The sequence below is a fragment of the Erythrolamprus reginae genome, chromosome 12 (genome assembly GCF_031021105.1).
Source record: "Erythrolamprus reginae isolate rEryReg1 chromosome 12, rEryReg1.hap1, whole genome shotgun sequence".
NCBI classification, from domain to species: Eukaryota; Metazoa; Chordata; class Lepidosauria; order Squamata; family Dipsadidae; genus Erythrolamprus; species Erythrolamprus reginae.
Window position 1 is genome coordinate 29,210,296 of NC_091961.1, and position 14,820 is coordinate 29,225,115.

General features: G+C 42.9%; 1 long non-coding RNA gene across 1 annotated transcript; it reads right to left on the minus strand.

Moving 5' to 3' along the window:
* Positions 1-7,161: 7,161 nt before the first annotated feature.
* On the minus strand, positions 7,162-14,034 carry LOC139174801 (uncharacterized). Its single transcript, XR_011560427.1, has 3 exons — positions 13,361-14,034; positions 12,391-13,174; positions 7,162-12,081 (listed from the first exon to the last, which is right to left on the minus strand). It is a non-coding gene; the product is annotated as an uncharacterized lncRNA (long non-coding RNA).
* Positions 14,035-14,820: the final 786 nt, after the last annotated feature.

Below are 14,820 nucleotides of genomic sequence, written 5' to 3' on the forward strand. Positions count from 1 at the left end.
CTTTTGAGAGGCAGCTCTCTTTGAAATAAATCACTTAGCAGAAGGAGGGATCAAATTTGGATGAGCTGTCCAAGGTTGTCAATTGCTCTGAAACAAGAATGCATGACTTACGTTGAGAACTTGAAGGCTGACCCTTTCTTAGTGCGGCTTGTTGAGATGGCATCAACTGCTTGGAGGAACTTTCTTTTTTTTCTTTTTTTCTCTCTTTCTTTCTTTCCTTCTTTTTTCCTTCCTTCCTTCTTTCTTCCTTCCTTCTTTCTTCTTTTCTTCTTCTTCTCCTCCTCCTCCTTCCTTTCCTTCTTTCTTCTTTTCTCCTTCCTTCCTTCTTTCCTTCTTTCTTCTTTTCTCTTTCTTTCTTTCTTTCTTTCTCTCTCTCTTCTTCTTTCTTTCTTTAATTTATATGTCACCCCACTCCGAGGACTCAGGGCAGCTTACATCATATAAAACGAACAATATATTATGATGTCCTAAATCCAATTAATCTAAAATCCCCAATTATTAAAAGGCAGACATTCCCACTCAGACCCCAAACATACATAGCATTCATCGGTCAGGAGGCTAGAGTCTAATTGCCCCAAGCCTGGTGGCGTAGAAGAGTCTTCAGACTCTTACAGAAGGTGAGGAGGGTGGGGGCAATACAAATCTCCAGGGGGAGCTGATTCCAGAGGGCTGGACAACTGGACACAAGAACAGTTTTTCCCCGAACGCCATCACTCTGCTAAACAAATAATTCCATCAACACTATCAAACTATTTACAAAGTCTGCACTACTATTTCTACTAGTTTTTCTCATCATTCCTATCACCCATTTCCTCCCACTTATGACTGCAGGTTTGTAACTTGTTGCTTGTATCCTTAAGATTCTTATTAATATTGTTTCTTCATTGCTTATTTGACCGTGTTGTAACTGATGATTCTTGACAAATCTATATATCAATAAATAAATAAATATTCTTTTATGTACACTGAGAGCATATGCACCAAACACAAATTCCTTGTCTGTCCAATCAAGCTTGGCCAATAAAAATAATTATATTATATTTTATTCTATTCTATGTTCCCCACCTTGTTACCTGAAACAGCAAGTCTATTTGATCCCTCACTTCTGAGGGTCAATTCAACTGCTGTTTCCTCTGTCCCAATTTTCAAAGAAAAAAAAAAGATTGCCTTGACCCACTTTTGGCTTACAATAATTTGTTGGCTCTAGCCATTGTTACTTCTTCTTTCCTTGAATTAAAAAAATATCCCAATGATTTCCTCTCTCAATTATGTGTTTAGCAAGAGGAAAAGGATCCAGATGTAAATATCATTTGAACATCCTCCAATGAATGAAGTCAGTAACTCTTAAACTAGCAGATGCTGAGACTAAGGGCCACACCTTAAATTTATCCCAACTGGTGGCTTCAAACAAGGTCACAGAGGCATTTACCAATTAGGCTGTTTATATCAATACTAATAGCTGGATATCCGTGCTTCGCTACAAAACTATGGGCTTGATACATTGATTTTATTTATTAATTTATTTATTTATTGGATTAGTATGCCGCCCCTCTCCATGGACTCCTAATTGATACCTAAAGCTTGAAAATTTATGTAGAATGTGTAACCCCTTAGCATCAAAGCGTGTTAATATAAGGCAACTGGCAGTTGGAATAGAGTTCTTTTCAGGTTGGGAGGGGGAGTAGAATGTTTAAACTCCCAGTCTGAAGGCCGGAAGACTAATGTGTTGGCCATGCCCACACCTGGTTTAGCGAAGGGCATGTTAATATAAGACAACTGGCAGTTGGAATAGAGTTCTTTTCAGGTGGGGAGGGGAAATAGAAGGTCTAACTCTTTATCATCAGAATGTGTTAATATAATACTGTATAAATACTAATGATCTGATGGTCATTTCAAAAAATCCTTTCTTAGTGAGCCTCTAGAAGCCAAGAGGAACATACAAGTTTCAAGTTTGTAGGCTTTGTAGTTCTGGAGATTTCATGATGATGCATGAGTTGTATTTGGCTTTTATATATGTATATAGATTGTCCAAGTGTTCTTTCAATGTTTATTCCCTATCTCTCTATCATTGATGATTGACACATCTGGAATTTGGGTAGCATCTCATGGAAACTTTAATTTTAAAAAAAGGCAGAAGAGCTTCTTGAAAATGCCATCCATGATTGACATGAACGTCCAACCTTGAAGACTTTAAGCCCTATGGACTTCAATACCCAGAATTCCGTAGCAAGCCATCTTGACTGGGGAATTCTGGAAGTTGAAGCCCACAGGTCTTAAACTTTCCAAGGTTGGACATCCCTTAGTGAGGCAAATTTAAGCTGCTCTTTTAAAATGGAGAAGCTCATTTTGGCCATCCTAAAATATGGAGAATCCGCAAGGGACCGCCTTCTGCTGCACGAATTCCAGTGACCAGTTAGGTCCCACAGAGTGGATCTTCTCCGAGTCCTGTCAACTAAGCAATGTCGCCTGGCGGGACCCAGGGGAAGAGCCTTCTCTGTGGTGGCCCCGGCCCTCTGGAACCAACTCCCCCCAGATATTAGAACTGCCCCCACCCTCCTTGCCTTTCGTAAACAACTTAAAACCCACCTCTGCCGCCAGGCATGGGGGGATTGAGATCCTCTTTCCCCCTAGGCCTTTACAATTCTATGCATGGTATGTATGTATGTATGTTTGGTTTTTATATTAATGGGTTTTTAATCATTTCTAATACCAAATTACTATTGTACACTGTTTTATTGTCGCTGTTAGCCGCCCCGCGTCTCCAGAGAGGGGCGGCATACAAATCCAATAAATAAATAAATAAAATAACTTTTGATTGCGTGGATTGTCCATGTAGTCCTCAATTTACCACAATTCATTTAGTGACCATTCAAAGTTACCAACACACTTTTTTAAAAAAGTGGCTTATGACCATTTTTCACAGTTACATTGTTTGTAGCATCCCCATAAATCACATGATCAAAATTCAGATGGGTGTCAACTGGTTCATACTTACGACCATTCCTGTGTCATGGGATCCCCCTTTGCAATCGTCTCACAAGCAAAGTCAAAGGGGAAGCCAAATTTACTCAACAACCCGAGTTAGTAGCTTATCAACTGCAGTGATTCGCTTAAGGACTGTGGCATGAAATGTCTTAGAATACAGTAAAACCCGTTTAACAAATTATTATTATTATTGTTATTGTTATTATTATTATTGTTGTTGTTGTTGTTTATTGGATTTGTATGCCGCCCCTCTCTGTGGACTCAGGGCGGCTAACAACAGTGACAAAAAACAGAATGTAAAAATCCAATACTACAACAGCTAAAAACCCTTGTTATAAAACCAATCATACATACAAACATACCATGCATAAATTGTAGGAGCCTAGGGGGAAAGATTATCTTAATTCCCCCAAGCCTGACGACAGAGGTGGGTTTTGAGGAGCTTACGAAAGGCAAGGAGAGTGGGGGCAATTCTAATCTCTGGGGGGAGTTGGCTCCAGAGGGCTGGGGCCGCCACAGAGAAGGCTCTTCCCCTGGGCCCCGCCAACCGCCATTGTTTAGTTGACGTCTCACTTCAACTATATTGGGGTGAATTGTGTCGTGAGTCACGGGCTCTCTGTATTCTGCCGGATTAAAAATTTTTTAAAAATCGATGCACAGAATATTTCCATAGTAATTATGTTAATAGTTAAATATGTTAAAACATTTTCCATGAAAAAACTATATTTTAGCAAATTAAAAAAAACATAAGAAGAGGGACATGGTTTGACATTTTTGCAAATATCTTCAATATCTAGCCAATCATTTTGATTTTCACAGGTTCCTGAGAAAGCCTTAGGAGCCTCCCAGAAGTCCTTGGAAGATCCATTAGATACGCTATGTTTCCTCCTTACCTGGACTTTCCCTAAAGGAAGTAGAAAATATTGGCTATCTTGCTGGACATCTTAAAAGGCCATGCTGCAGGTCAGACCTTGATAAGACCTGCCACCAAATTAATCTAAAAATAGAGGGTGGAATCTTAGTGTATCTCACCTTGAAAGAAATGCTATGAGGATGTTGAGGGGAAACTAAGCAAGATTTCTTTTACATGAGTCAAAAACTCTTATCATATCAACATCTGCAGGCCAGTATGATTCAAATGAAGGACACATTCATTTGCCCGAATAGTTGCTCGACATAAAATTCACCATATGTGGTTCCAAAACCAGGACAACAACAGAAGTGGGGTGCTAATTTGCTAGTTCTATTTTAGGGATGGAGTCATCCTCAAATAAACAAACAACACAGAGACAAACAAACAAACAAACCTTGTCCAAGTCATGGAGCTCTGATTTTGTATCTTAGGTAGCTTCCTCCTTCTCCTCCTACCATCTACTCATTCATAGATGGTGAGAGTTGTGAAAACTGGGTCCCCAGACCACAAAATCCTTCTCATGCCAAGGGCAGAGAGTTCTTGGCCCAACCTAAGGGTTCGTTCTGAACTACTGACCTAAATACCGGTTGTCAGGCTCGGTTCTTTCCCAAATTTGCAGCCACCAATCATGAGTCAGTCAGAATCTCCATCCTGTTTATACATGGGTTGGTGTGAAGTCTAAATTCCATTGGCCTGCTATAAATCAATCTTGGCCCATTCTCATAGCTTAAAGCAAACAAGAGTCAACAACCTGGGTGAATTCGGCCAAGGAAACAACTCTTGCGATATCAGCTGTGAGTGATTCACTCCGTAGAGTTCATCAAGTTGCTCAACTGTAGCCAAAAGACAATGTTTTAGATGTTTCAGATGGCCGAAAAAATAAGATATATAAATTTATTTTTAGTTAATTTCTTGTATTTGTTTTTACCTGGGTAATAACAATGTTAACATTAGTTTAAACATACCGTTTGATGATTATGGTACAATTAGTTTATGTATAAGTAACATAGTAAGAATTTTGGTTTATATACATATACTGTATTAGTAAAAATTTGGAAAATTCTAACCCAAATATACTAGACTTTTTAATATTCAATATATATTTAACTATGTATTCTTTTTCTGTATTTGAATTTATACTTTCAAGATAAGCGGGGGAAATGTACCCCCACTTTATGTTTAATGTTTGTATGTGTGTTCGTCTATTTTAAGAAAAATTAATAAAAAATACTTTAAAAAAATAGATGTTTCAGATGGCCAACCGCATCGTTTGAAGGCGTATCTCCCTCGATCTATTTTTCAATGTATTTATGGAGCGTTCACCTTCTTCTAAGGCAGAAGTAGGCAAACATGGTTCTTCTATGGCTTGTGGACTTCAACTCCCAGAATTCCTGAGCCAATCATGCTAGCTCAGGAATTCTGGGAGTTGAAGTCCACCTGTCATAGAAGAGCCAACTTTGCCTATCCCTGTTCTAAGGCAATGAGACCATGCATTTCACCAGAAGAGCCCTTCACTCCTCCACTCGAAACAGAATACCCTATGAGACTAGACTTTCAATCCTGGGCCTAGAAAGTTTAGAACTAAGACGCCTTAAACAAGATCTAAGTATTGCCCACAAGGTCATATGCTGCAACGTCCTGCCTGTCGGCGACTACTTCAGCTTCAACCACAACGCAAGAGCACACAACAGATTTAAACTTAATATTAACCGCTCCAAACTTGACTCCAAAAAATATGACTTCAGTAACCGAGTTGTCAAAGCGTGGAACTCATTACCGGACTCCATAGTGTCATCCCCAAACCCCCAACACTTTACCCTTAGATTACCTACGGTTGACCTATCCAGATTCCTAAGAGGTCAGTAAGGGGCGAGTACAAGTGCACTAGAGTGCCTTCCGTCCCCTGTCCTATTGCTCTCCTATATCTCCTATTCCTTTCTTCTATTCCTATATCTCTTCTTCTATTCTTTGATATGTTCTATTACTATATCTTCTTTTCTATTATTTCCTAGATATATTTTACTATGAGTATCTCTCCTCTATAACCTTCATCATGTATTTTATTATGTGTATATAGATATATACCCACTAAAACCCTCATTGTGTATTGGACAAAATAAATAAATAAATAAATAAAGTGGGCATTTTGGGAACAAAATGCCCACTGCCTCATGCACCCCAGTGGCTGGCTAGGTTCCACAGAGTCGGCTTTCTCCAGGTCCCATCGGACATATAATGTCAGCTGGCAGGGCCTAGGGGAAGAGCCTTCTCTGTGGTGGCCCCAGCCCTCTGGAACAAACTCCCTCTGGAGATACGTATCGCCCCCTCCCTCCTGGTCTTTCATAAAGCTCTGAAAACCTACCTCTGCTGGTGGGCATGGGGCCCCCGAGTGATGAGATTGTCTCAGGCCGATGTTATGAATGATTGAACTGGATGAATGTTGATGAGTGAACATGGGGATTTTCTAGATTTTTTAAGTCATTTTGTATAATTCTTTTTAAAAACAATTTCTTTACATATATTGTTTATATATATATATATATATATATATATATATATATAAACAATAAATTTATATATGTGTTTGTGTGTGTTTTCGTAGATTTTCACGGGTATATGTATGTAGATTGTTCTGAGTTCGGCTTTTACCCCATGTAATATTTTGAGTGTCTATGCGACCATCATCACGCTGAAGTTGTTAGCTTCGTGCTGCTTGGAAAAAATATATAAATTTTTAATTAATTTTTATAATAATGGTAACATGGTAATTCACACAACATATAACATCGTGCTCAGTGCTCAAACAACGTTCATACCCCTCCACCAAAATTGGGGCATATTTTCAATATACCAAAGGACACCGAATATTCAAGCCAGAAAATGAAAATATTTTATATAAATTGTATATAGATATTGATAACTGTCATAATAATAATAATAATAATAATAATAATAATAATAATAATAATAATAATTTATCAGATTTGTATGCCGTCTCTCTCTGAAGACTCTGAGAGAATGGTTTATTTTTCCTCCTCTTAAAATATAAGTTCACATATTATTCTGAATTTTTTGTATTTTTGTATTGTATTGTCTTTTTTATATATATATAGGTATTTTTTTAAAAGAAACTTAATAAAAACTATTTTTTAAAAATACATTTTACATTTCTGATTTTTTTTTAAAAAAGGTGAGATGTAAAAGAAACCACAGCTCTCAGAAGAAAGAAAATACAATTTTAATGTTGAAAATTTTAATATCACAACAGGTATCTCTTGGCGAAGAGATGATATGAAAGGATATTAAGGAACTACAGAAATTAAAAATAGGCAATATCTTGTCTACCATCAGCATCACAGCTACTTAACAATAGTGTAAGTAAAATTCAGCTGCATTCCAAAAAGTACATGTCAAACAGAATATTACCAAGCTTCAATCACCATTTACAGATATTTCAGGAATAAAGATGACAAATGTGTGTGACAAAAGAAACCACAATTTTTGAGGTGAGGGCCACATAGTGTGTGTCATGATTAACATTTACCAGTCAAAACAACATACATTTTCAATCACAGCCCAGGCTAAAATTATTCTAAGGTGGAGAACTAGAAACCTTTTATCAATAACTGTTAAATGAGTTATAAATCAATAACTAATAAATTTATCACCTAACATTAAAAAGAGGTTTTCAGGTGTTTTCCTCCCTCGTTCTAAGAACAATTGCCATGGCTAAATTTATGCCAGGCAGAAAACTATAAAATCTATTCTAAATCAACAGCACACTTAAAATTAAAAAGGGCCATTAAGATGTTTTCTGGTTCTAAGAACCAACATTAAGCCAGGCAAGAAATCTACTCCACATATAGAAGTAAAAAGGGCATCTATCTATCTATCTATCTATCTATCTATCTATCTATCTATCTATCTATCTATCTATCTATCTATCTATCTATCTATCTATCTATCTATCTATCTATCTCTATCTATCTATCTATCTATCTATCTATCTATCAATCTATCTATCTATCTATCTATCTATCTATCTATCTATCTATCTACATAACTACCTACCTATCTGTCTGTCTGCCTACCTACCTACCTACCTACCTACCTACCTACCTATACATCTACCTACCCTACCTACCTAACAGATTTGGCTGCTACTGAACTTAGTTCTAAGAATCTAAAGGAGCAGGACTGGTGAGCCAAAAGGATCCTTCCAGTTTGAGACCAGTTGGGATCCTCAGGGACTGGGAGAGCCTTCTCTCTGAGCGCTCTTGACCCTCCCAGTGTGATTCACCCCCATCGCTCGCTCAGGGACCATTTGGGATCCTCAGGGACTGGGAGAACCTTCTCTCTGAGAGCTCTTGACCCTCCCAGTGTGATTCACCCCCATCGCTCGCTCAGGGACCATTTGGGATCCTCAGGGACTGGGAGAGCCTTCTCTCTGAGCGCTCTTGACCCTCCCAGTGTGATTCACCCCCATCGCTCGCTCAGGGACCATTTGGGATCCTCAGGGACTGGGAGAGCCTTCTCTCTGAGCGCTATTGACCCTCCCAGTGTGATTCACCCCCATCGCTCGCTCAGGGACCATTTGGGATCCTCAGGGACTGGGAGAGCCTTCTCTCTGAGCGCTCTTGACCCTCCCAGTGTGATTCACCCCCATCGCTCGCTCAGGGACCATTTGGGATCCTCAGGGACTGGGAGAGCCTTCTCTCTGAGAGCTCTTGACCCTCCCAGTGTGATTCACCCCCATCGCTCGCTCAGGGACCATTTGGGATCCTCAGGGACTGGGAGAGCCTTCTCTCTGAGCGCTCTTGACCCTCCCAGTGTGATTCACCCCCATCGCTCGCTCAGGGACCATTTGGGATCCTCAGGGACTGGGAGAGCCTTCTCTCTGAGCGCTCTTGACCCTCCCAGTGTGATTCACCCCCATCGCTCGCTCAGGGACCATTTGGGATCCTCAGGGACTGGGAGAGCCTTCTCTCTGAGCGCTCTTGACCCTCCCAGTGTGATTCACCCCCATCGCTCGCTCAGGGACCATTTGGGATCCTCAGGGACTGGGAGAGCCTTCTCTCTGAGAGCTCTTGACCCTCCCAGTGTGATTCACCCCCATCGCTCGCTCAGGGACCATTTGGGATCCTCAGGGACTGGGAGAGCCTTCTCTCTGAGCGCTCTTGACCCTCCCAGTGTGATTCACCCCCATCGCTCGCTCAGGGACCATTTGGGATCCTCAGGGACTGGGAGAGCCTTCTCTCTGAGAGCTCTGGACCCTCCCAGTGTGATTCACCCCCATCGCTCGCTCAGGGACCATTTGGGATCCTCAGGGACTGGGAGAGCCTTCCCTCTGAGCGCTCTTGACCCTCCCAGTGTGATTCACCCCCATCGCTCGCTCAGGGACCATCTGGGATCCTCAGGGACTGGGAGAGCCTTCTCTCTGAGCGCTCTTGACCCTCCCAGTGTGATTCACCCCCATCGCTCGCTCTGGGACCATCTGGGATCCTCAGGGACTGGGAGAGCCTTCTCTCTGAGCGCTCTTGACCCTCCCAGTGTGGTTCACCCCCATCGCTCGCTCAGGGACCATTTGGGATCCTCAGGGACTGGGAGAGCCTTCTCTCTGAGAGCTCTGGACCCTCCCAGTGTGATTCACCCCCATCGCTCGCTCTGGGACCATCTGGGATCCTCAGGGACTGGGAGAGCCTTCCCTCTGAGCGCTCTTGACCCTCCCAGTGTGATTCACCCCCATCGCTCGCTCAGGGACCATCTGGGATCCTCAGGGACTGGGAGAGCCTTCTCTCTGAGCGCTCTTGACCCTCCCAGTGTGATTCACCCCCATCGCTCGCTCTGGGACCATCTGGGATCCTCAGGGACTGGGAGAGCCTTCTCTCTGAGCGCTCTTGACCCTCCCAGTGTGGTTCACCCCCATCGCTCGCTCAGGGACCATTTGGGATCCTCAGGGACTGGTAGAGCCTTCTCTCTGAGAGCTCTGGACCCTCCCAGTGTGATTCACCCCCATCGCTCGCTCTGGGACCATCTGGGATCCTCAGGGACTGGGAGAGCCTTCTCTCTGAGCGCTCTGGACCCTCCCAGTGTGATTCACCCCCATCGCTCGCTCAGGGACCATTTGGGATCCTAAGGGACTGGGAGAGCCTTCTCTCTGAGCGCTCTTGACCCTCCCAGTGTGATTCACCCCCATCGCTCGCTCTGGGACCATCTGGGATCCTCAGGGACTGGGAGAGCCTTCTCTCTGAGCGCTCTGGACCCTCCCAGTGTGATTCACCCCCATCGCTCGCTCAGGGACCATTTGGGATCCTCAGGGACTGGGAGAGCCTTCTCTCTGAGCGCTCTTGACCCTCCCAGTGTGATTCACCCCCATCGCTCGCTCAGGGACCATTTGGGATCCTCAGGGACTGGGAGAACCTTCTCTCTGAGAGCTCTTGACCCTCCCAGTGTGATTCACCCCCATCGCTCGCTCAGGGACCATTTGGGATCCTCAGGGACTGGGAGAGCCTTCTCTCTGAGCGCTCTTGACCCTCCCAGTGTGATTCACCCCCATCGCTCGCTCAGGGACCATTTGGGATCCTCAGGGACTGGGAGAGCCTTCTCTCTGAGCGCTCTTGACCCTCCCAGTGTGATTCACCCCCATCGCTCGCTCAGGGACCATTTGGGATCCTCAGGGACTGGGAGAGCCTTCTCTCTGAGAGCTCTTGACCCTCCCAGTGTGATTCACCCCCATCGCTCGCTCTGGGACCATCTGGGATCCTCAGGGACTGGGAGAGCCTTCTCTCTGAGCGCTCTTGACCCTCCCAGTGTGATTCACCCCCATCGCTCGCTCAGGGACCATTTGGGATCCTCAGGGACTGGGAGAACCTTCTCTCTGAGAGCTCTTGACCCTCCCAGTGTGATTCACCCCCATCGCTCGCTCAGGGACCATTTGGGATCCTCAGGGACTGGGAGAGCCTTCTCTCTGAGCGCTCTTGACCCTCCCAGTGTGATTCACCCCCATCGCTCGCTCAGGGACCATTTGGGATCCTCAGGGACTGGGAGAGCCTTCTCTCTGAGCGCTCTTGACCCTCCCAGTGTGATTCACCCCCATCGCTCGCTCAGGGACCATTTGGGATCCTCAGGGACTGGGAGAGCCTTCTCTCTGAGCGCTCTTGACCCTCCCAGTGTGATTCACCCCCATCGCTCGCTCAGGGACCATTTGGGATCCTCAGGGACTGGGAGAGCCTTCTCTCTGAGAGCTCTTGACCCTCCCAGTGTGATTCACCCCCATCGCTCGCTCAGGGACCATTTGGGATCCTCAGGGACTGGGAGAGCCTTCTCTCTGAGCGCTCTTGACCCTTCCAGTGTGATTCACCCCCATCGCTCGCTCAGGGACCATCTGGGATCCTCAGGGACTGGGAGACCTTTCTCTCTGAGCGCTCTTGACCCTCCCAGTGTGATTCACCCCCATCGCTCGCTCAGGGACCATCTGGGATCCTCAGGGACTGGGAGAGCCTTCTCTCTGAGTGGTCTTGACCCTTCCAGTGTGATTCACCCAGACTGATATCTCAGGGACTGGAAGGCCTCCTTCACCCATGGGTGTCATGGCATTTCCACCGTCGTGTGTGGGGGTCTGAGGGCAGATGTAATTAAGGAACAGTGCAGCCTTTCTCTCAAGCAACGCACCCCATCAACTCCCTATCCTATCCATGTTTCTGTTGGTATGTGGGATGCTTTGGGGGCGTTCTCAAATAACTAATTACTACTTTAAGAATCTCTGACCACACCTAGCATTAGAGAGGGCCATAGAGATTCTTCTTGGTTTTAAGAACCATTGCCTGCTCTAATAGCCAAGGAGCAAGAAAACCATTGAATCTTATATACGTCATCGAACATACTTAAAAGAATACTTGACCTATTCTTTCTGAGTCTAAAAACCACAGATGAAACTATTCTAGACAAGAAAACTAGACATTCTACTACCTATCAACAGACACAGACAGCATTCAAATGTGTAGTGTGGTGCATTAATGGCTTACAACCCCATTGATTTTCCTACAGGTCAGTTTTGATTGACAGGGTGAGCTGCATTCTTGGCGAAGATCATGTCCATTCTTCCTGTCTCTTCCTTCTTCTCTTCTCAACACTGGAGGCGGGAAATCCAGTCTTCTCTCTTCGAAGACACTGTACCACACTCCCTTGAGATAAAAAATAAACGTTACTGCAATATTACCTTTAAAAACAGGATAGAAAAGAACAGAATTATTTATTGGCCAACTGTGATTGGACACACAAGGAATTTGTCTTTGGTGCAGATGCTCTCAGTGCATATTAAAAAAAGATACATATGTCAAGGTACAACAATTAACGATTGTCATAGTGAATAGACTATTACTTCAAAGGCAGGGTTACCCTTGCTTGCCTTGGCAAAAGGGGCTATCCGTTAGTGGAAGGCCACCACCCCTCTCCATTATGCCCAGAAGAATACAAGTCTCAACTCAACTTACTTTTACTCTTTTTCCTTCTTTTCCATGTTTCTTCCTCTACCATGCTGAACAAGGGCTGTCTCTTTCCAAGAACATTTCCATTTTTCCCACCCCAGAATGTAATCTTTAGAAGTTCTAAAATCTCCTACACATCACCGACCACACCTAGCATTAAAAATGGCCAGTGAATCCACCTGAATTCTCTGCGGTTCTAAGAACCATTGCCAGGCCTAAATTATGCCGGCCAGCCTATTGCCCCCACAATCTGGGTCCTCCTTATTAATTACTGGCCCCACCTAGAATTAAACAGGGGCATGGAGGTTTTCATTCTGTTTCTAAGAACCTTTGCCAGGGCTAAATTATGCCAGGCAAAAAAGGTATAAAATCTATTATCAATTATTTGGCCACATCTAGAATTAAAAAGGGCCACTTAGATTTTCATACTGGTTCTAAGAATCATTGCCAGGGCTAAATTTATGACAGGCCAGAATGGTACGAAATATATCCCTTAGTCTCCAAAGCTGGAAAACTATAAGATCTGTTATAAATCAACAGCCAGATCTAGCATTAGAAAAAAGCTGTTGAGATTTTCTTTCTGGTTCTAAGAACAATTGCCAGGGCTAAATTATGCCAGGCAAAAAAGATATAAAATATATTATTTACTGGCTCCACCTATCATTAAAAATGGCCAGAGGTTTTCTTTCTGGTTCTGAGAACCTTTCCCAGGGCTAAATTTCTATTTTTACCATCAACCCCGTAAGCTGGCAAGTGAATAGTCTGTCTTCTTAGTTGGTGTGGTACATGCCTTTGAAAAAAAAAAATCAACGTTACTTCATTTGCTGCTGGAGTTTTACTCCAAAGATTCACAATAGACAGTGGTGCATTCTTTTATTTCATATGCAGGGTTACCCTTATTAGCATAAAGTAGGGGAAGATGAACCCCACCTATATCCTAAAATCTTGGGGGACTGTAAGACTCAGCCAAACTTACCTCACAGCATAGATGATGACATAAGAGCAGAAGGCCAACAGTCTTGGTCTGGAGACATTTTCTTGCTCTCTGGTTTCTTCTTTCAGACTTCTTTCTTCTTCTGATGTGCCCAACCAGTGTTGTCTCTTCCAAGGAAAATTTGCCAGCACTTGTTCCATCCCTTATTCTCTAAAGCTAGAAAACTATAAGATCTCTTATAAATCAACAGCCAGATCTAGCATTAGTGAAAGGCTGTTGGAGTTTGCTTTCTGGTTCTAAGAACCATTGCCACGGCTTAATTATGCCAGGCAAAAAAGATATAAAATATATTATTTACTGGCCACACCTGTCATTAAAAATGGCCATAGAGGATTTCTTTCTGGTTCTAAGAACCTTTGCCAGGGCTAAATGAGACCAGGCAAAATAGGTATAAAATATATTATTTACTGGCCACACCTGTCATTAAAAATGGCCATAGAGGATTTCTTTCTGGTTCTAAGAACCTTTGCCAGGGCTAAATTATGCCAGGCAAAAAAGATATCAAATATATTATTTACTGGCCACACCTATCATTAACAATGGCCATAGAGGATTTCTTTCTTGTTCTAAGAACCTTTGCCAGGGCTAAATTTCTATTTTTCCTATCAAACCCGCAGGCTGGCAAGTGAATAGTCTGTCTTCTAAGTTGGTGTGGTACAAGCCTTTAAAATAAATAAATAAAAAAAATCCACGTTACTTCATTTGCTACTGAAGTTTTACTCCTAAGATTCACAATAGACGGAGGTGGTGCATTCTTTTATTTCATATGCAGTGTTACCCTTATTAGCATAAAGTAGTGGAAGATGAACCCCACCCATATCCTAAAATCTTGGGAGACTGTAAGACTCAGCTAAACTTACCACACAGCATAGATGATGACGTAACAGCAGAAGGCCAACAGTCTTCGTCTGGAGACATTTTCTCTCTTTCTGGTTTCTTCTTTCAGACTTCTTTCTTCTTCTGATGTGCCCAACAAGTGTTGTCTCTTCCAAGGAAAATTTGCCAGCACTTGTTCCATCCCTTATTCTCTAAAGCTAGAAAACTATAAGATCTCTTATAAATCAACAGCCAGATCTAGCATTAGTGAAAGGCTGTTGGAGTTTGCTTTCTGGTTCTAAGAACCATTGCCATGGCTTAATTATGCCAGGCAAAAAAGGTATAAAATTGATTATCAATTACTGGCCACACCCATCATTAAAAATGGCCATAGAGGTTTTATTTCTGGTTCTAAGAACCTTTGCCAGGGCTAAATTATGCCAGGCAAAAAAGATATAAAATATATTATTTACTGGCCACACCCATCATTAAAAATGGCCATAGAGGATTTCTTTCTGGTTCTAAGAACCTTTGCCAGGGCTAAATTATGCCAGGCAAAAAAGGTATAAAATACATTATCAATTACTGGCCACATCTGGTATTAAAAAGGGCCATTTAAATTTTCA